Source organism: Microtus oregoni, unplaced genomic scaffold (genome assembly GCF_018167655.1).
Source record: "Microtus oregoni isolate MIOR12 unplaced genomic scaffold, Mior012 000000F_ref0000247, whole genome shotgun sequence".
Classification (NCBI taxonomy): Eukaryota; Metazoa; Chordata; class Mammalia; order Rodentia; family Cricetidae; genus Microtus; species Microtus oregoni.
The window spans coordinates 34,981,439-35,003,096 of NW_024543059.1; the positions used below are offsets into that span (position 1 = coordinate 34,981,439).

A 21,658-nucleotide genomic window follows, 5' to 3' on the forward strand; every position below is an offset into this window, starting at 1 on the left:
GAAGATCTTAACCTGCTGCTGTTTAGGATGGGAAATCATGGCGACTGACTGACTCAGCATCTTTCTCCCAGCATTCTGTTCTGTTTACTCCACCTACCTAATTTTCCGTCCTATTAAAGGCCAAGCAGTTTTCTTTATTAACTAACCAATGTAACAACAGATAGAAAGATGACCCACCTTCATCAGAATTTGGTTAGATCAATACGTAAGAGTTAGCCAATAAGTGGCTAGAATTAATGGGCCAAGCAGTGTTTAAATAAATACGGTTTCCATGTAATTATTTCGGGGCATAAGCTAGCCAGGCGGCTGGGAGCCGGATGGAACACAGCCCGCAGCACATACAACTTCCCTCCTTCTGCCCTTCATCTGGGATCTGGGAGCTCAGTTCAGTGCCCCAAGTTGGGTCTCAGTCTCCATCTCCATCCCTATCCAGATGAAGTTTCTATGGTGATAGGCAAGATATTCATCAGTGTTGCTATTGGAGAAGGCGAGTTCAGGTACCCTCACCTCTGCTGCCCACAGACCTAGCTGAAGAAATCCTCTTGGACACCTGCAAACCCCTCTAGAGCCAAGACTCTTGCCAACCCTAAAATGGCTTCCTTAGTTAGGATATCTTCTTCACTGCTCCTGCAATAAAAAATATCACAGATGAATAAAAATATTCATGACCTTCCAAAACACCTTCCCTTTTTTTTTAAATAAAAGAGAAAGATTAACTTTGACATAATGAAATCTCTTATAAAAAAACTGGTCTAGCAAGAATCACAGTTCTTTTTTTTTGGGGGGGGGCTTTCGAGAGAGGGTTTCTCTGTGGCTTTGGATCCTGTCCTGGAACTAGCTCTTGTAGACCAGGCTGGTCTCAAACTCACAGAGATCCGCCTGCCTCTTCCTCCCGAGTGCTGGGATTAAAGGCGTGTGCCACCATTGCCCGACAAGAATAACAGTTCTTATATTCATATGTATCTTATATTTTATCATAACTAGGGAAAACTATAATTAATTATAACTATTTATTCCTCAACTCCATGAATGTCTCCAAAAGGAGATGATATTACCTAAGTTAACAAGAATTCCATTGTATGCAATTTCCAAAACTCTAGAATTAAGAAAGTCATCTGACTGCCTGAACAGTCATTCAAGGATATTATGTAACTTTATAGGCACCTATATTCATCTTACTGGCCCATAGTTCCTTGCAGACTTTATCAAGAAATTCCAAAGACAGTTCCCCCTATAATGGCAGTTTGTCAGTCACTTTCTTCTATGTCCTGCAGATTGACTTACAGACACTTTCATAAAGCAGGATCTGTTAAAGTCTTCTCTCACCTTCTCTAGGCAACTTTAGCAGACATTTCTCTATGGGTCCAGCATGTCTAATATTGTATAATTAATACAAGATATCATTAAGCAGTCCAGGCAAAAACAGTTTCTTGCACAAATGGCTAGCAAACTCCATTAGGAGCCTGCTAGATGCCCATCTTCCTCTTGAAGTAATTGATGCTACCAGGAGCAGATGAGTATGTGTCACAATGTCATGAAAAGTCCTAAGTTTTGAAAACATTTAAATATTATATTTTGTTAAACTTTGAGAAGCTCAAATAATAACTTTCCATCTAAAATATATCTCTGTAACTGTAGAAAAGCTAAGTAACCTGACAACAAACTTGACTCTTATAGATGACTCTATATTAACCTATGTTTCAAAATTATACATTCTATTTTAAACTAGCTGCACAATACAATACCTTAATCAGGAGCAGAAACACACACACACACACACACACACACACACGCACACATATATATATATATATATATATATATACATATATATATATATATATGTAATTTATAATATATATATAACTAATTTATTAAATTTATATTAATAAACCAAAATCTATACCAATGCATATCACGATTGTGTATCATGCATTAAATGTAACCAAATTTTATAAAAAATTTTTTTGGTCATACCTGTTTCCTAACTTCTTCCTGCTGTTTATTGGGCTAAGTATTTGGAGGAGTTTATTTAGATCTTTAAGTGCATCTTTTTCCCTTGAATCACATTTATCTTGAGAAATCCACAGGTTTCCATTCTCCTTGCAAAGGAAGTATAAGCTCTTTTCCAAAGCAAATATTCTTACCTATAACCAAATTTTTAAGTCAAGATAAGTTTAATGCACACATTTTGTTTAGATTAGCACTACATACTATGAAATGTCTTTCTGTACTTAACAGTCAAAAATAATCCACAATAATATACATGAGCCAGTCTCCCTGTGTATTTTCATCTTTATATGACTTATTTTTCTTTACTCATTTAATCTATGACTGTCTATACTCTGTCTATTTAAATACTTTATTTACTTTCAATGAGTTGTTTCTTTTTATTGCTATAACTGTTTTCTGACCAGAAGCTTTTTAAATGCTAAGTGGAAAAGGCTAGGATTAACTCTGCCATATTGCCTGTCAGTTCCATTCAATCAAACATGTTGAAGGCATGTATACTGCCTTTGAGAACTTTGTCTCAGATCCAGATACAGGCTTGTGTCTCATCAGATATGTGTTGCCATTAAGTAAATGGTAGAACTCTGCTCACAAACTCCAGATAAATGTTCTGCAGTCAGACAACCAGAAAGATTTATAGTTGATCCTGAAACTAACATGACCCAGGATGCTTTCTTAATAAGTCTTGAAGATTTTATGCTACCACTGAGTCAGGAAGCATTCTCTGAAATAAAAAAAAAAATCATTCCTCTGCTTGCTGCTAGCAAAAAGAGCCCACCCAAGAAAATGCTACTACCAAAAAATCTATGTGTAAACCTATCCTTTTTATCTAGCTTTCCTTTTTCTTCATTCTCAGGTGTTGAAGGATATAGTTGACATGCAGGTAGTTCATTCCACCATGACCATCCTGACTTAAATAATAACTCAGAAACTTTATTCTTTGAGTACTATTTGGCCAGTTGCTTACTCTATGTGTGTTGTAGCTAGCTATTTTATCCTAAACTAACTAGTATTCATAAATCTGTTCATTAGTTCAATTACTTACTGGAAAAGTTTTGGCAGGTTGCTGTTGAGGCATTTGCCTCTTGCAGCAGCTACTTGGCTTCTCCTGGAATCTGTCTACTCACTTTGTCATTTCTTTCAGCCAGGCTTTACTCTGTAAAGACATAGGTTGAAGGCCTTTTTTTAATTAACCAAAGGCAATAAAACAAACTCAAAGCATACATCACATCTCACTTAAGGAGAACATATTAAAGAGAAAAAAATAAGGTTCGGAAATAAGAACTCCAACAAAAAAAAATTAACAAAATTAATTAAAAATCCAAAATTGTGTAAGCACAGTGACATGAGAAATTTTAATGCCCACACAGCTACAAACACTCTCAAATTCCCACACATAGCAGGAAAGTCATGAACAAAAAATTCATGCAAAATCAGAAAAGATCAGCTTTTACTGTACAATAATTCTGATAGTTTGAAAATACAAATGATAAGCTAACATGGTAACATATAATCCCTACATTCCTTATACAATTTTTGGTAGTTGTGTATATATTTGTGTATGCAAAAAATGTAAAATAACTTCACATAATTATTTTATTATTTGATATTTTCCAATGCACATATTTTACTGAAAGTAGCAGGAAAAATTGTGAAGTAATATAAATACTGTACTTACACATTATATTCTAAACTACATAAAGCAATTGTACCAATTAATAAATGAATTATATATATATATGTATATATGAGGAAACACATATAAACATATGCAATACATAATCTTACATAAATATTTGAAAGGAACTAAAAATATCACAGTACAGTTGGTGAGATATTTTGAAGAGTGTACCTCCTATAATATGAAAGAATAGGATATTTTAACACAGTTACCCATGTAAAACACCAATTCATATAAAATAGAAATAAAATTAAAAAAAAATTAAAAATAACTTGACTTATAAAAAATCTTCATCTGGCGATGGATCGAGATAGAGACAGAGACCCAAATTTAAGCACTGGACTGAACACTTAAGGTAAAATGAAGAGCAGAAGGAGGGAGAACATGAGCAAGGAAGACAGGACCACGAGGGGTGCACTCACCCACTGGGACAGTGGAACTGATCTATTGGGAGCTCATCAATGCCAGCAGGACTGGGACTGAATAAGCATTGGATGAAACCAGACTTTCTGAATGTCAAGAAAATGAAGGCTGATGAGAAGCCAAGGACAATGGCACTAGGTTTTCAATCCTAATACATGAACTGGCTTTGTGGGAGCCTAGCCTGTTTGGATGCTCACATTCCTGGTCCTGGATAGAAGTGGGAGTACCTTGGACTTCCCACAAGCAGGGAATCTGAAATGCTCTTCATTCTCCAGAGGGAGGGAGAATTAAGTGGGAGGGAGGGGGAGAGAGGGAGAGGAGTGGGAAGAGGGGGCGAAGTGTCAGAGGAGGGTGAGGGAAATGGGAAATGGGGAGGAGGCAATTTTTTTTTTCCAAACAGCTTAAAAAAATTTAAAAAAATTAAAAATACTCCTTCAGTGATACAAAAGATAGTAAAGATTTGTGAATTTCATTGTCACCTGTTCTGAGGAAGTGTGATAATATTCAAAGCTAATTAGAAACTAAGTTTTATGTAGGTATGATATTCTGAGAAAATGTATAGTTCTGATGTATTGCCACCGTTTATATCTCTGATATATATGTGTTATATGCAAATGAAAATATGATGCTCCATTTGATAGTATGTACAAAATTCAAATTAATTTCCCCTGAGTCTATCAACATCCATCACCTAGATCTCATCAGTGGAACTTCTTATTAATCCCACCAATGCATGAATTCAGAGATTTGGATGTGTCTGCTGTACTCTTCCTTTGATTACATATGCACGTGATGCTTAGATCCCTCAGGTTAACACTATTTTTTCATTGTAGTTTGGCTTTTGAAAATCTTAGACATATTTGTTATATTAGTACAGAGCATAGCATTGAGAATACCTACAGATATGCTTTAAACTTGTGTATTCAGAGAAGACATGAAAATACTACTACCTTCTCTGCCTTTAAGATACTCACTCCATACCAGGGATCACTTTAGGCTTCTATTATTGAATATCTACCTATTTTCTACATAGGTCCTAAGTGTACAAAAATTTAGTTCTTCATGTCTTGGTTGTTTCATTCAATGGAATAAAGATGTGGTTCTTGCTAGGCTGTTCATGTTAAATTGGGCAGCATAGTGAAAATTTGCAATAGATATTATTCACACAAGGCATAAACTTGTCTTTCCCTAGATTGCTTTATGATGAATACCTTCCATGAACTTTCTATCTGTCCTTAAGTCTGGCCACAATACCATTCACAGAAATGCTGTCTTTCGTTCAAGAATTTTTCTGCTATGATTCCAGGTGACTCAGATAATGTCTATATTGTTCTCACACCTAATTCCCTCACAAATCCAGCACTCATATTTGTAACATCCAATGGGACCATCTCTGGTGCCATCAACACATGCCTAAGGGCCAATATGTAATAATTCAACATTGACTGCCACTTAGTGCTATACAATCTAGTTTTGCTTATAAGGATGAGCAGCTGAGAAATGGAATATAGCCACAGCATGCCTAGTAAGGACCTGCTATGCTGAAAGTGTTATTAGAAGTCCTTGCCTCACACAGCAGGAGTGTGTGTTTTCAAATAGTTCCTGGAATATGAACCAAAGACAAGAATGATTTCCACTCTACCAATAGGAACAAATCCTGTGGTAACCATGGAGATGTCCATCAGAGCTGCTGCCTCATTCTCCCTCCCTTATCAAGGTGTGGTCCAGCAGAAAAAAAATGAAAGTAAAAGTGGATGACAGAAAAAATAAATAAAACACGCAGTTTATCTCAGACCACAATCCAATTATCAAAGGGGAAAGCACTGCGGGGGAATTAGGAGTTCATCATATTTCCCGCTTCTTGGGTCTGTACCGTGCCTATCTTCCTGAAATCCAACATTTCTGCCTGGGGATGGCTGATTATTATTCCTCGCCGACAATTGCAGCTTACTGGTATCACATTCAGAAATGCCATGTCATACTCCATAAACACACTAACTGTGGAATCTGCCACTTGAAATTTTCAGAATCCGAGATGCCGGAAGTATCCCTCGATATAGCAATTATCATATTGGTTCCTCCAGTGGGGCATATGATCAGTACATTCCCGGTTTCTGTCAGGTATTGACTCCCAAACTAAAATTTGATTACAGAAAATGAATAATCAAAGGCTAATCAAAAAATCACAGATATGAAGCATGAAGCTGTGGTTTCAGCGACTCGAGCACATTTCCTGCACTGCAAACAGGAACAGGTGACTCTTACCAGAAGCATGGGGAATCTCAGAAATTCTGTGCTTTTACTAGGTATCTATAGCTTCTGTCTCCTGCAGGTCTCTGTAACAGATTTTCTTTCTGAGTTTGTTTATAGCCAATCTCCTGACTAAATTCCAGCTAAACGCTGGACTTTAGCCAGGAGACTGGCTGGCAAAATCCCTCAGTGCAGTCCTTTTTATGTTATCTAGGAACCAATAAGAAGAGAGCTCTCAAACCTGAAAGCACAGACTGCATTTTACATCGTGATCTCATCCGGAGCTGATGATTCATCTGTGTCTCCCTCCTCCCTGTGTGTTGTAAAAAGAAGCAGAGCCAATTGAAGGGGAACACAGGATAAAATATAATTTACCCATTGTTTTGCTTCCAGTTAACAACAGACAAACCTGCCTAATTAAGACTGGTTGCCACAGCAACATTGCAGCTGCTTTTGCCTAGATTCTAGCTGTAAACATGAAAGCCTCCATACCTATCTGTAGTTTTTTGATTGTGACTTCGCGCTGTTAATTCCATCTGGCTTCTCAATTTTTTCCTGATCTGTTTATTTTTATGTATTTGTTTATGTAGTTGAAATATAATTATTTATGTTTTATATACCACATGCAATATGTAATATATAAATATAATATATGATTACAATGGTTCATGTAATTGGATTACAATACATAATATATTCAAGTCCATTAGAACGTTGTATAGGGCAATGGATGTATTGTAGAAAGAAATATTGATTTTAAGCCCTCCTGAAATAGACCTGATTGTAATAAAGTATCCCTTTTGTCTTAACGATAAAAAGTGAATTCAAGTTAATTCTTTTCTTGAAAAAAAAATTAAATATATTTATATTATTAACATTTATATTTGCCTGCTTTTAAGACTTTTTTTTTGTTTTTTTTGTTTTTCGAGACAGGGTTTCTCTGTGGTTTTGGAGCCTGTCCTGGAACTAGCTCTTGTAGACCAGGCTGGACTCGAACTCACAAAGATCAGAATGCCTCTGCCTCCCAAGTGCTGGAATTAAAGGCATGTGCCACCACTGCCCGGCTTTGTTGTTAAGACCTTAGAGATATTTGCACCCCCAACATTGCAAGAACCTTCTTTCATTATGTTTCTTACAATATGTAATTAATATACCTGAAATATTGTCTTAATATAAATTTATAGGTATTTGTTTTTAAAATCCACTAGATTCCAAATAATAGAATTCCTCTCAAAATTTCATAATCACTATTAAATCTGAACCATATTTTCTATCTTTAATGTATATTGTATATATTTAAGGAAGTTGTATGTCCATTTATTATAAACCATCTATTGGTACATAAGTGCCCTACATGAAGAGCTATGCTAATAATAATTCTATATTTCTTTCTCAATTAGCTCAAGACTACAAATAGCTACTATCATAAGGGTTTGGTTTCATTGCCCTTTTTCTACTCAAAGTGCGTTTTTGAGCAATGGATATACTACAAAAATTATGCCTTTAGTTAGAGTTGTTGGAAATTCATTAGGGTAAAACAGCTTACATATTTACCAATAGTGGTTTGATGGAGATATTTACTAAAACTTGTGAAATTGAGATAGGTTTCCTCGTGTGAATGAAACGTGTCATTCTAGACTAGCTGGCCATGAATACTCAGATAACCTCCTGTTACCACATTTCTCTAATGTCCTGGAATTGTACAATACCAGCATGCCTGCTTTAGAAAACAAATATTCTAAAAATGAGTCCAGGTTTGCACATTTTCAAATGAGCATATTCCTGACTGTTTCTGTTTTCAATGTAACCGTGAAGGCACAAAAATTAAGATAATTAGTATAAATCACAGGCCACATAGTTAACCACTCTAAAGATCATTGTATTCTACTTACTCACCAAATATGATACGGTCCTCTGTATACACCAATGTTAATTTTTTTCCTAATAGTAGATAATAATATCAAAAAGTGGAAAAATGTTTGTGTTATTCCTCTATAATCCTTAAACATATAATATAATAAGAGCAACATGGAAGAAAATCCATGGTCATTGGCCAAAAATAGATTTTTAAAAAATGCGGTCCCATTTATACAATAAAGAACTATTTAGCAGTAAAAACAAAGATATCTTGAAATTTGCAGGAAAATGAATGAAACTATAAAAATCCATTCAAAGTGATGTAACCTAGACCAGAATGATGAGGATGGTTTTTACCTAATCACAGGTGAACAACAACTATAAATCATAGAATAGGGAACCTAAAACTCAGGAACACAGAAAAGCTAAGTAATAAGGGTAGCATTAAGGGGAAAATGGTAACCCTGGGAATAGGAAAAAGACGATTATCATGAAAAAAATGGGAAAATATGGGTGCGTGATAAAAGGAATGCAGAAAGTAAGGATAAAGAGAATAATGAAGAGGAAAGAACTGGAAGTAGCTGATTTTAAAGATTGGTGAGTGAAACAGATAGCGATGAAGGAAAAAGGTAAATTCATTGACAGAAACATTCTGGGAATAGCTAAACCCTGGAATTGGAGGAATTCACAAGGATGATCACAACTTAGACCCGAAGTAATAGTTGCGATGGAACTTAAACAGTCCTTGCCTTGTTGTCAGATTGATGACTATCTTAAATGTCATCATCATAGAACCTAAATCCAGCAAATTATGGAATCAGATGCAGAGATCCACAGTTGATCACATGGCTGAGTTCCTAAAGCCCACTTGAATCATGGGAATTGTAAGAATACATACAAGAGAGATCAAGATCGTGATGGGAATACCCACGGATACAGCTTACCTAGGCTGATGGTATCTAGGAACTCTGCCTCTCAGTGAGGGAACTAGGATACTAACAATCTAAGCACTCTGAATGTGAGGGAGAGTTGAATGACTGGGCAGACTGTGGGCCCACGCCCAGTGGGACCAGGATTGATTAATCCTGCATGTTCTGATTTTAGGGAACCCATTCCCTGGAATGCTATCTAGCAATGTCTAGATATAGTGGGGGAAAAATACAAAATGCAATGTTCATATGAAATAAAATAATACCTAATGAAATTATTTTTGTCAGTGCTATGTTTTTTTAAGATATCATGTAAATCATATATAAACAAGGAACAAATTTACCTTAAAAAGCAAAAGAGAGCCTTTACATATAACATATTGTTATTGTTATTTAAATGTATGTACACATGAGGATGATATCACTGCTGAGTAAGTGAAATATGTGAGAAATAAACATATTTTCTACTAAGAATACATATAAAATAATACATACCACCACTATTATGAATAAATTTAATCATAAAATTTCTAAAGATGATAGCAAAAATGGCAATTTATGTGGACATCAGCATAAATATAAAATGAAATAAAAAGAGAAAGTGTATTAACTAATGTAGAACATGGTATGAAATGTTCCTTCATATTATGTGAATATATGTCATTGTAAATGATTTAAGAAAGATTCTGACTGGATATTGTCTAAGTAGGATAACTTTAGGATGAAGAAACAGACAAAATAGTAGTTAGGAAAATGGAGAAGTGTCAGTATCATGAGAAGCTGTGGGAAGTAGATGTAATTGCTATACTGAGAAAATACCAATCCATATGACAGAGCACTTATAAGAAATATTATTAATTTAAAATTTATATGGTAACTAGTAATGACCTGTGCAATTTGTTGAGTGTTTAGAAATAATAATAATTTTCTCGATGCTTACTCAGGAACTGTCTAGAGAGAAACAAAACTCTGCCTACTTACTAATGACATTCTGATGTGGCGAACCAAATTATGATAAAACAAATAAAAATAGATATCTAAAAGTTTTTAAGCAATAAAAAATTGAATCAAATATGGATTTGAATAAGCGTTTTTGTTCAGCTGTGATCAATGCAGGTGGAAAAGAGAGTTATGGCTCTTTAAGAGATGTTTTATGAGCTGGGTGCTGGTGACTACCAGGAACATAACTCTATTAAGTGTCCCTTCATCCAAATACTTTATAATGTTTATTAACAATGGGCTGTATGCTACTCAGTGTAAGAATGGACCCAATAATGTCCCAGAGGTGCAGTGATAATCATGGCTCCCTGAGACCTCAACCATGAAGCTCATCTCAGAGTGACCCAAAGGTGAGAAGCCAGCTCCAAATGCCATGCAACAAGACTTGCTTTACTCTGAGCAGTGTTATATTGCAACTAATATTGTAGTTTAACATTTGTCTCATCTAATCAAAGAACAATGTAGATATTCAGTAAAGAAAGTTTAGGACAAAAAAAAAAAAACTCTAGACAGACGGCTGGGTGTTTATAGATATGTACGTGTGAGTGTCTCTGCTGGTGTTTTTTTAAATGTTTGTTCTTTTTTTAAATGAGATAATATTAAGGAATCACCGATAAAAGGGGATTTTAGTAATTGCTTTCTTTTTACTTTCTCTTCATTCATTTTACATTCTAAATAAATTTCTCCCACAGACTCTCCTTTCCCATTCTTGTCTCCCCACAGTCCATCCTCATCAATTACCCCCAAAGGCTAGGCCACCCATAGGGAGGCAACATAACTTGGCATATTAAGCTGAGGCAGTTCAAACCCTACCTTACCTAGAAGTGTAAGACATCCAAACTTATGGAATTGTCTCTAAAATTAGATCTTGTACCAGAAATGAGTCCTGGTCTCCCTCCCAGCCCCTTAAATTGAACAAGCTACACATCTATCTCCCACAAGCAGATAGCCTAAATCAGTGGAAAATAGACTGTATAGCAGTTAGTATAGAGTTCATGATTTCCCATGAATTTGGTTCTGTTCTATGTAAGTTTCTGAAGATATTCAACCTCCCTTGGTCATATAATTCCTACTTGGTTGGCATTTTGGTATCTCTTCAGACCATTGAAAATTGCCTCTCTTCTATTAATATACAAATATTAATAGGAAAAATCTATCACATCCCAACTTTTAAACAACTGCCCAGTTTCCAAAATCACTACTATATCTGAAGATTGTACTCTTTTCTTTCTTTACTGACAACTCAGTTCATTTAAGCAACTTGTACATCGTTCAGTATGAATCTACCTACTGGACCATTAGTAGCCAATTTTGGTAAACGTCCTTGAAAAAACATCTAATGTTCTTTCTCAGTGATCTCACTCCAATAAGGATCAGGCATCATTCATTCTGCCATTATGCATGCTGGGATTTCTGAATTTTTGATATGGCATGAGACTTATGTAGTTTGTTCTATTACTTGAAATTCATGAGTTCACATGTGCTTATGTGAATCCTTTTCAATGTGTCCAAAGGTCAGAGAATTCAGACCTAATCTTGCACCTTCAAGAGTATAAGCTAGGATGCTTTGATCTAAGGTGTTGTTACAGAACATTGTGTCAAGGAAAAAGAGTATATTGGCTAGTGTGTGGTTACTTTCTGTTTGGAGATGTATGGGTGAAATTACTTTGTTTGTTCTTTATATCATGGCAAGGAAGTCTTGCCTCACACCCAATTTTATATTGAGGTACATAAGAACTATGAATAATAAACTTGAGACAGATCACAATATTCACTGCATGCCCTAGAAAATCTATAAATTTTCTCTTGTTAATTCCTTTTTTTTCCCATTTTTTATAGAGAAAAGGAGAAAAAAAAAGTTTCCACCTCCTCCCAGCCTCCCATTTCCCTCCCCCTCCTCCCACCCTTTTCCCCCTCCTCCCACTTTTCTCCCCCTCCCCCCACTCCTCTCCCTCTCCCTCTCCAGTCCAAAGAGCAGTCAGGGTTCCCTGCCCTGTGGTAAGTCCTAGGTCCTCCCCTCTCCCTCCATTCCTAGGAAGGTGATCATCCAAACTGGCTAGGCTCCCACAAATCCAGCACATTACGTAGGTTGATAGGGAACCTGAAATGACCCTATCCTATAGCAATACTGACGAATATCTTGCATATCATCATAGAACCTTCATCTGGAGATGGATGGAGATAGAGACAGAGACCCACACTGGGGCACTGGACTGAGCTCCCAAGGTCCCAATGAGGAGCAGAAGGAGGGAGAACATGAGCAAAGAAGTTGGGACCACGAGGGGTGCACCCACCCACTGAGACAGTGGAGCTGATCTATTGGGAGCTCACCAAGGCCATCTGGACTGTGACTGAAAAATCATGGGATAAAACTGGACTCTCTGAGCATGGCGAACAATGAGGGCTGATGAGAAGCCAAGGACAATGGCTCTTGTTAATTCCTATCTTGATCTTAATCCCAAGTGAGAATAGTTCAGTAAAGACCCTGAGTGATGGTTCCTCAGAAGTGGAGCTTGACTATGCTGGTATAGCATTATGGATACTGCAAGTTGAGAATACCACAGTGTAGTGTTCCCTATCCTGTGGGAAGTCCAGTCCTCCCCCTTCCCTCCAGGCTTAGGAAGCTGTGCATCCAAATGGACTAGGATGACAAAAAGCCAGTACATGCATTAGAGACAAATCCCAGTGCTATTATCATTGGCTTCTCAGTCTGCCTCAATTGTCAGCCTTATTCAGAGGGTCCAGTTTGATCCCATGTTCATTCAGTCCCTGTCCAGCTGAAATTGATGAGCCCTCAATAGATCAGGCACACTGTCTCAGTGGGTGGACAAACTCTTTGTTGTGTTGACTACAGCAACAGCTCACATCAAATTAAATGGACAGAAACTCAAAGATTCCACTAAAATGAGGAAAAAGTCAAAACTGTACACTCTCTCCACATCTCTTCAATATAGTGCTTGGTATTCTAGCAGTAGCAATAAGGCAACATAAGGGGATCAAGGCGATTCAAATTGGAAAAGAGAAGTCAAACATTTGTTATTTGCAGATGATATGATAGTGTACATAAATGACCCCAAAAAAATCTACCAGAGAAATACTACAGCAGAAAAGTACCTTCAGTGATGTGGCATGATATAAGATCAATTAAAAAAAAATCAGTGACCTTCCTATGCACAAAGGATAAAGAAGCAGTGAGGGAAAAAAGAGAAACATCACCTTTAACCATAGCCACAAATAGCATAAAGAGTCTTGGGGTAAAACTAACCAAGGATGTGAAAGATCTATTTGACATGGACTTTAAAGCTTTGAAGAAAAAAAATACTGAAGAGGATACCAGGAATTGGAAGGATCTCCCATGCTCTTGGATTCATGGAATCAAAATTGTAAAAATGGCTATTCTACAAAAGGAAATCTATAGATTCAATGCAATCCCTATCAAAATCCCAAAAAAAATTCTTCACAGACCTTGAGAGAACAATAATAAAGCTTATATGGAAAAACAAACACCCATGATATTCAAAACAATGCTATACAATAAATGAACTTCCAGTGGCATTACCATCCGTAACATCAAAATCTATCACAGAGCTACAGTAATAAAAACAGGTTGGTATTTAAATAAAAACAGAGAGAGTGACTAATGGAATACAATCAAACCCAGATATTAATTCACAAACCTATGATCGCCTGATTTTGAACAAGGAAGCTAAAATTATACAAACTGAGACAAAGAGTACATTTATTAAGACCAAAAGGCAACCTACTGAATGGGAGAAGATCTTCACCAACCCCACATCAGACACAGGTCTGATCCCCAAAATATATAATAAGTAAGGAAACTGGACATTAAATTTCTAAATACCTCAATTAAAAAATGGGGTACTGAACTGAACAGAGAATTCTCAACAAAAGAATTTCAAATGGAGAAAAAGACTTAAGGTCATTTTCAATTTCCTTACTGATCAGGGAAATGCAAATAAAAACAATTTGAGATACCATCTTCCACCTGTCAGAATGGCTAAAATTAAAAACACCATTGTTAACATATGCTGGAGAGGATGTGAATTAAAAGAAACACTCATCCATTGCTTGTGGGGATGCAAACTTGTACAACCACTTTGGAAATCAGTGTAGCGGTTTCTCAGAAAATTGGGAATCAACCTACCTCAGTTCCAGCAATACTACTCTTGGGAATATACCCAAGAGATGCCCAATCATACTACAAAAGCATTTGGTTTACTATGAGTATAGCAGCATTATTTGTAATTGCCAAAACCTGAAAACAACCTAGATGCCCCTAAATGGAAAATGGATAAAGAAAATGTGGCACATCAGCACAGTAGAGTAGTAATCCATGGGAAAAAAAAACAATGACATCTTTAGATTTGCATGCAAAAGTTAGGAAATAGAAAACACTATCCTGAGTGAGATTACCCAGACCCAAATATATTAACATGATATGTACTCTCACATTGGTGGATTCTAGCGATAAACAAAGGACATTAAGCCTATATTTCACAATCCTAGAGATGCTAAGTCATAATGTGAACCCATAGAAAAGACATACAGATCCTCCAGGAAACTGGAAGGAGGCATCATCAGGCAAATTTGGGAGCATTGGGGTGGGAGGAAGACATGAGAAAAGAGAAGAGGAGGGCTGTGGAAAGCTTGGAAAAGTGGGAAGTTTGGGATGAAAAAAAATGGATATGGGAGCAGGAAAGAAGATATCTTAATTAAAGAAGCCAATTTGGGTTTGGTAAGAGACTTGGCTCTAGAGGGGTTCCCAGGTTTTCCGGGGAATGTTAGCTTGGACCCTGGGCAATGGAGCAGAGGGTATGTAAACTGGCCTTGTCCCATAGGCAGACTGAATATTATCTTGAATATCACCGTAGAAACTTCTATAGTCAATGGATTGAAATAAAGACCAAGACTCACATCAGAGCACTGGACTGAGCTCCCAAGGTCCACTTAGAGATATTTTAAAAGCTAGAGCAGATCATGTGTAACAGTTTCAAGAACAGAAATTTTAGAATTTGTAGAGCAGCTGTTCCTTTGATTTTCCAAGGATGGTATCTTGGAAACACAAAAAATGAAGAGAAAATCCAAGTCCATTATAACCTGGAATCAGCACAAATTATTCTATTAATTTGTGGGTAATTATAAGGTAGAGTTTGGATTTGCACCATGATAAGTAAAAAGTAGTTCCCCCTGCAATGGTCAGAAGTGAGACAGGACACTCCTATCCTCCACAGGAGCTGTTAGATGAGGAAACATTTATAGTACTGTGTGATTCTGATCATCCTGTGCCTAGAGAGTTATAGGAAGAAGGCACTAAGTAAAAGAATAAGGAGCACTGAAGTCCTTTGCTTCTGGTGAGGAATGCTGAGACGTAGAGAATCGTGAAATATTAAGCAGGAGCTAAAAATTTTAAGAGATATAGCAATATCACTTTCACAGAATTAGGAAAGATTGTGAATCTCCTCTTATCAGAAAAGCACTGCTCTTCCTACACAAGGGCTGGTTTAGAGCAATCAATGGTGTAAAGACCTCATGGAGTACTGCAAACACTCAGATTTAGTTGTACATCTCTTCAGCAAGCTAGTTCCAGAGAAGGTACCCGCTGAGGAGAGATAGCATAAATGTTATTAGCAATAGAGCAAAGATATGTGCAGGAAAAATAAAAACTTAGATGCCCTGAGCCTATTTGAACAACTTGAAGAATTAAAAGCAACCAGGACATAGTTTGTCTTCAATTGGAGACTATCTGTTGCGGAAAATCAAACATGCAGAAAAATTGTTGGGCCACAGATGAGAGATATCTGACCCAACAAATTCCAGTCTCTTTTCATATGCTTAATGGTGAGGGACTTCATAGAAAAAGAAATCAGCAATTAAATTTTGAATTAGCAACATATGCCCAAGTTAATTCAACTGGAAAGAATGCCTGGAATACAAAAATTGGAAACTTAGGCGTAGTGTTGGCGTGGTGGTAAAGGGAGATGGGGAGAGAAACATGAGAAGGGGAGTATGGAGAGAACTTGGGGGAATGGGACCATTGTGATAGAGGAAGGGCAGATAGGGGAACAGGGAAATATATATCTTAAGTAAGGGAGACATTTTAAGTTTGGAAAGAGACTTGACTCTAGAGGGGTTCCCAGGTGTCCTTGGAGATGTTCCCAGCTAGATCCTTGGGCATCTGACGAGAGGAAGCCTGAAATGGCCCTATATTATAGCCATATTGATGAGTATCTTGCATATCACCATAGAACCTTCATCTATCGAAGGATGAAGCTAGACACAGAGACCCACATTGGAACAATGGACTGAGCTCCCAAGGTCCAAATGAGGAGCAGAAGGAGGGAGAACATGAGCAAGGAAGACAGGACCACGAGGGGTGCACCCACCCACTGGGACAGTGGAACTGATCTATTGGGAGCTCATCAATGCCAGCAGGACTGGGACTGAATAAGCATTGGATGAAACCAGACTTTCTGAATGTCAAGACAATGAAGGCTGATGAGAAGCCAAGGACAATGGCACTAGGTTTTCAATCCTAATACAAGAACTGGCTTTGTGGGAGCCTAGCCTGTTTGGATGCTCACATTCCTGGTCCTGGATAGAAGTGGGAGTACCTTGGACTTCCCACAAGCAGGGAATCTGAAATGCTCTTCATTCTCCAGAGGGAGGGAGAATTAAGTGGGAGGGAGGGGGAGAGAGGGAGAGGAGTGGGAAGAGGGGGCGAAGTGTCAGAGGAGGGTGAGGGAAATGGGAAATGGGGAGGAGGCAATTTTTTTTTCCAAACAGCTTAAAAAAATTTAAAAAAATTAAAAATACTCCTTCAGTGATACAAAAGATAGTAAAGATTTGTGAATTTCATTGTCACCTGTTCTGAGGAAGTGTGATAATATTCAAAGCTAATTAGAAACTAAGTTTTATGTAGGTATGATATTCTGAGAAAATGTATAGTTCTGATGTATTGCCACCGTTTATATCTCTGATATATATGTGTTATATGCAAATGAAAATATGATGCTCCATTTGATAGTATGTACAAAATTCAAATTAATTTCCCCTGAGTCTATCAACATCCATCACCTAGATCTCATCAGTGGAACTTCTTATTAATCCCACCAATGCATGAATTCAGAGATTTGGATGTGTCTGCTGTACTCTTCCTTTGATTACATATGCACGTGATGCTTAGATCCCTCAGGTTAACTCTATTTTTTCATTGTAGTTTGGCTTTTGAAAATCTTAGACATATTTGTTATATTAGTACAGAGCATAGCATTGAGAATACCTACAGATATGCTTTAAACTTGTGTATTCAGAGAAGACATGAAAATACTACTACCTTCTCTGCCTTTAAGATACTCACTCCATACCAAGGATCACTTTAGGCTTCTATTATTGAATATCTACCTATTTTCTACATAGGTCCTAAGTGTACAAAAATTTAGTTCTTCATGTCTTGGTTGTTTCATTCAATGGAATAAAGATGTGGTTCTTGCTAGGCTGTTCATGTTAAATTGGGCAGCATAGTGAAAATTTGCAATAGATATTATTCACACAAGGCATAAACTTGTCTTTCCCTAGATTGCTTTATGATGAATACCTTCCATGAACTTTCTATCTGTCCTTAAGTCTGGCCACAATACCATTCACAGAAATGCTGTCTTTCGTTCAAGAATTTTTCTGCTATGATTCCAGGTGACTCAGATAATGTCTATATTGTTCTCACACCTAATTCCCTCACAAATCCAGCACTCATATTTGTAACATCCAATGGGACCATCTCTGGTGCCATCAACACATGCCTAAGGGCCAATATGTAATAATTCAACATTGACTGCCACTTAGTGCTATACAATCTAGTTTTGCTTATAAGGATGAGCAGCTGAGAAATGGAATATAGCCACAGCATGCCTAGTAAGGACCTGCTATGCTGAAAGTGTTATTAGAAGTCCTTGCCTCACACAGCAGGAGTGTGTGTTTTCAAATAGTTCCTGGAATATGAACCAAAGACAAGAATGATTTCCACTCTACCAATAGGAACAAATCCTGTGGTAACCATGGAGATGTCCATCAGAGCTGCTGCCTCATTCTCCCTCCCTTATCAAGGTGTGGTCCAGCAGAAAAAAAATGAAAGTAAAAGTAGATGACAGAAAAAAAAATAAAACACGCAGTTTATCTCAGACCACAATCCAATTATCAAAGGGGAAAGCACTGCGGGGGAATTAGGAGTTCATCATATTTCCCTCTTCTTGGGTCTGTACCGTGCCTATCTTCCTGAAATCCAACATTTCTGCCTGGGGATGGCTGATTATTATTCCTCGCCGACAATTGCAGCTTACTGGTATCACATTCAGAAATGCCATGTCATACTCCATAAACACACTAACTGTGGAATCTGCCACTTGAAATTTTCAGAATCCGAGATGCCGGAAGTATCCCTCGATATAGCAATTATCATATTGGTTCCTCCAGTGGGGCATATGATCAGTACATTCCCGGTTTCTGTCAGGTATTGACTCCCAAACTAAAATTTGATTACAGAAAATGAATAATCAAAGGCTAATCAAAAAATCACAGATATGAAGCATGAAGCTGTGGTTTCAGCGACTCGAGCACATTTCCTGCACTGCAAACAGGAACAGGTGACTCTTACCAGAAGCATGGGGAATCTCAGAAATTCTGTGCTTTTACTAGGTATCTATAGCTTCTGTCTCCTGCAGGTCTCTGTAACAGATTTTCTTTCTGAGTTTGTTTATAGCCAATCTCCTGACTAAATTCCAGCTAAACGCTGGACTTTAGCCAGGAGACTGGCTGGCAAAATCCCTCAGTGCAGTCCTTTTTATGTTATCTAGGAACCAATAAGAAGAGAGCTCTCAAACCTGAAAGCACAGACTGCATTTTACATCGTGATCTCATCCGGAGCTGATGATTCATCTGTGTCTCCCTCCTCCCTGTGTGTTGTAAAAAGAAGCAGAGCCAATTGAAGGGGAACACAGGATAAAATATAATTTACCCATTGTTTTGCTTCCTGTTAACAACAGACAAACCTGCCTAATTAAGACTGGTTGCCACAGCAACATTGCAGCTGCTTTTGCCTAGATTCTAGCTGTAAACATGAAAGCCTCCATACCTATCTGTAGTTTTTTGATTGTGACTTCGCGCTGTTAATTCCATCTGGCTTCTCAATTTTTTCCTGATCTGTTTATTTTTATGTATTTGTTTATGTAGTTGAAATATAATTATTTATGTTTTATATACCACATGCAATATGTAATATATAAATATAATATATGATTACAATGGTTCATGTAATTGGATTACAATACATAATATATTCAAGTCCATTAGAACGTTGTATAGGGCAATGGATGTATTGTAGAAAGAAATATTGATTTTAAGCCCTCCTGAAATAGACCTGATTGTAATAAAGTATCCCTTTTGTCTTAACGATAAAAAGTGAATTCAAGTTAATTCTTTTCTTGAAAAAAAAATTAAATATATTTATATTATTAACATTTATATTTGCCTGCTTTTAAGACTTTTTTTTTGTTTTTTTTGTTTTTCGAGACAGGGTTTCTCTGTGGTTTTGGAGCCTGTCCTGGAACTAGCTCTTGTAGACCAGGCTGGACTCGAACTCACAAAGATCAGAATGCCTCTGCCTCCCAAGTGCTGGAATTAAAGGCATGTGCCACCACTGCCCGGCTTTGTTGTTAAGACCTTAGAGATATTTGCACCCCCAACATTGCAAGAACCTTCTTTCATTATGTTTCTTACAATATGTAATTAATATACCTGAAATATTGTCTTAATATAAATTTATAGGTATTTGTTTTTAAAATCCACTAGATTCCAAATAATAGAATTCCTCTCAAAATTTCATAATCACTATTAAATCTGAACCATATTTTCTATCTTTAATGTATATTGTATATATTTAAGGAAGTTGTATGTCCATTTATTATAAACCATCTATTGGTACATAAGTGCCCTACATGAAGAGCTATGCTAATAATAATTCTATATTTCTTTCTCAATTAGCTCAAGACTACAAATAGCTACTATCATAAGGGTTTGGTTTCATTGCCCTTTTTCTACTCAAAGTGCGTTTTTGAGCAATGGATATACTACAAAAATTATGCCTTTAGTTAGAGTTGTTGGAAATTCATTAGGGTAAAACAGCTTACATATTTACCAATAGTGGTTTGATGGAGATATTTACTAAAACTTGTGAAATTGAGATAGGTTTCCTCGTGTGAATGAAACGTGTCATTCTAGACTAGCTGGCCATGAATACTCAGATAACCTCCTGTTACCACATTTCTCTAATGTCCTGGAATTGTACAATACCAGCATGCCTGCTTTAGAAAACAAATATTCTAAAAATGAGTCCAGGTTTGCACATTTTCAAATGAGCATATTCCTGACTGTTTCTGTTTTCAATGTAACCGTGAAGGCACAAAAATTAAGATAATTAGTATAAATCACAGGCCACATAGTTAACCACTCTAAAGATCATTGTATTCTACTTACTCACCAAATATGATACGGTCCTCTGTATACACCAATGTTAATTTTTTTCCTAATAGTAGATAATAATATCAAAAAGTGGAAAAATGTTTGTGTTATTCCTCTATAATCCTTAAACATATAATATAATAAGAGCAACATGGAAGAAAATCCATGGTCATTGGCCAAAAATAGATTTTTAAAAAATGCGGTCCCATTTATACAATAAAGAACTATTTAGCAGTAAAAACAAAGATATCTTGAAATTTGCAGGAAAATGAATGAAACTATAAAAATCCATTCAAAGTGATGTAACCTAGACCAGAATGATGAGGATGGTTTTTACCTAATCACAGGTGAACAACAACTATAAATCATAGAATAGGGAACCTAAAACTCAGGAACACAGAAAAGCTAAGTAATAAGGGTAGCATTAAGGGGAAAATGGTAACCCTGGGAATAGGAAAAAGACGATTATCATGAAAAAAATGGGAAAATATGGGTGCGTGATAAAAGGAATGCAGAAAGTAAGGATAAAGAGAATAATGAAGAGGAAAGAACTGGAAGTAGCTGATTTTAAAGATTGGTGAGTGAAACAGATAGCGATGAAGGAAAAAGGTAAATTCATTGACAGAAACATTCTGGGAATAGCTAAACCCTGGAATTGGAGGAATTCACAAGGATGATCACAACTTAGACCCGAAGTAATAGTTGCGATGGAACTTAAACAGTCCTTGCCTTGTTGTCAGATTGATGACTATCTTAAATGTCATCATCATAGAACCTAAATCCAGCAAATTATGGAATCAGATGCAGAGATCCACAGTTGATCACATGGCTGAGTTCCTAAAGCCCACTTGAATCATGGGAATTGTAAGAATACATACAAGAGAGATCAAGATCGTGATGGGAATACCCACGGATACAGCTTACCTAGGCTGATGGTATCTAGGAACTCTGCCTCTCAGTGAGGGAACTAGGATACTAA

The 21,658-nt window shown here is 36.8% G+C and overlaps 1 long non-coding RNA gene across 1 annotated transcript in view; it reads right to left on the reverse strand.

The window, feature by feature from the left end:
• Positions 1–353: 353 nt before the first annotated feature.
• Positions 354–21,658, reverse strand: part of LOC121449370 — an 88,117-nt gene continuing 66,812 nt past the window's right edge. The window contains exons 5-7 of the long non-coding RNA XR_005974522.1: positions 3,056–3,166; positions 1,978–2,147; positions 354–627 (exon numbers count right to left, since the gene is read on the reverse strand). This is a non-coding gene — a long non-coding RNA (uncharacterized LOC121449370). The remainder of the gene's footprint in view (positions 628–1,977; positions 2,148–3,055; positions 3,167–21,658) is intronic.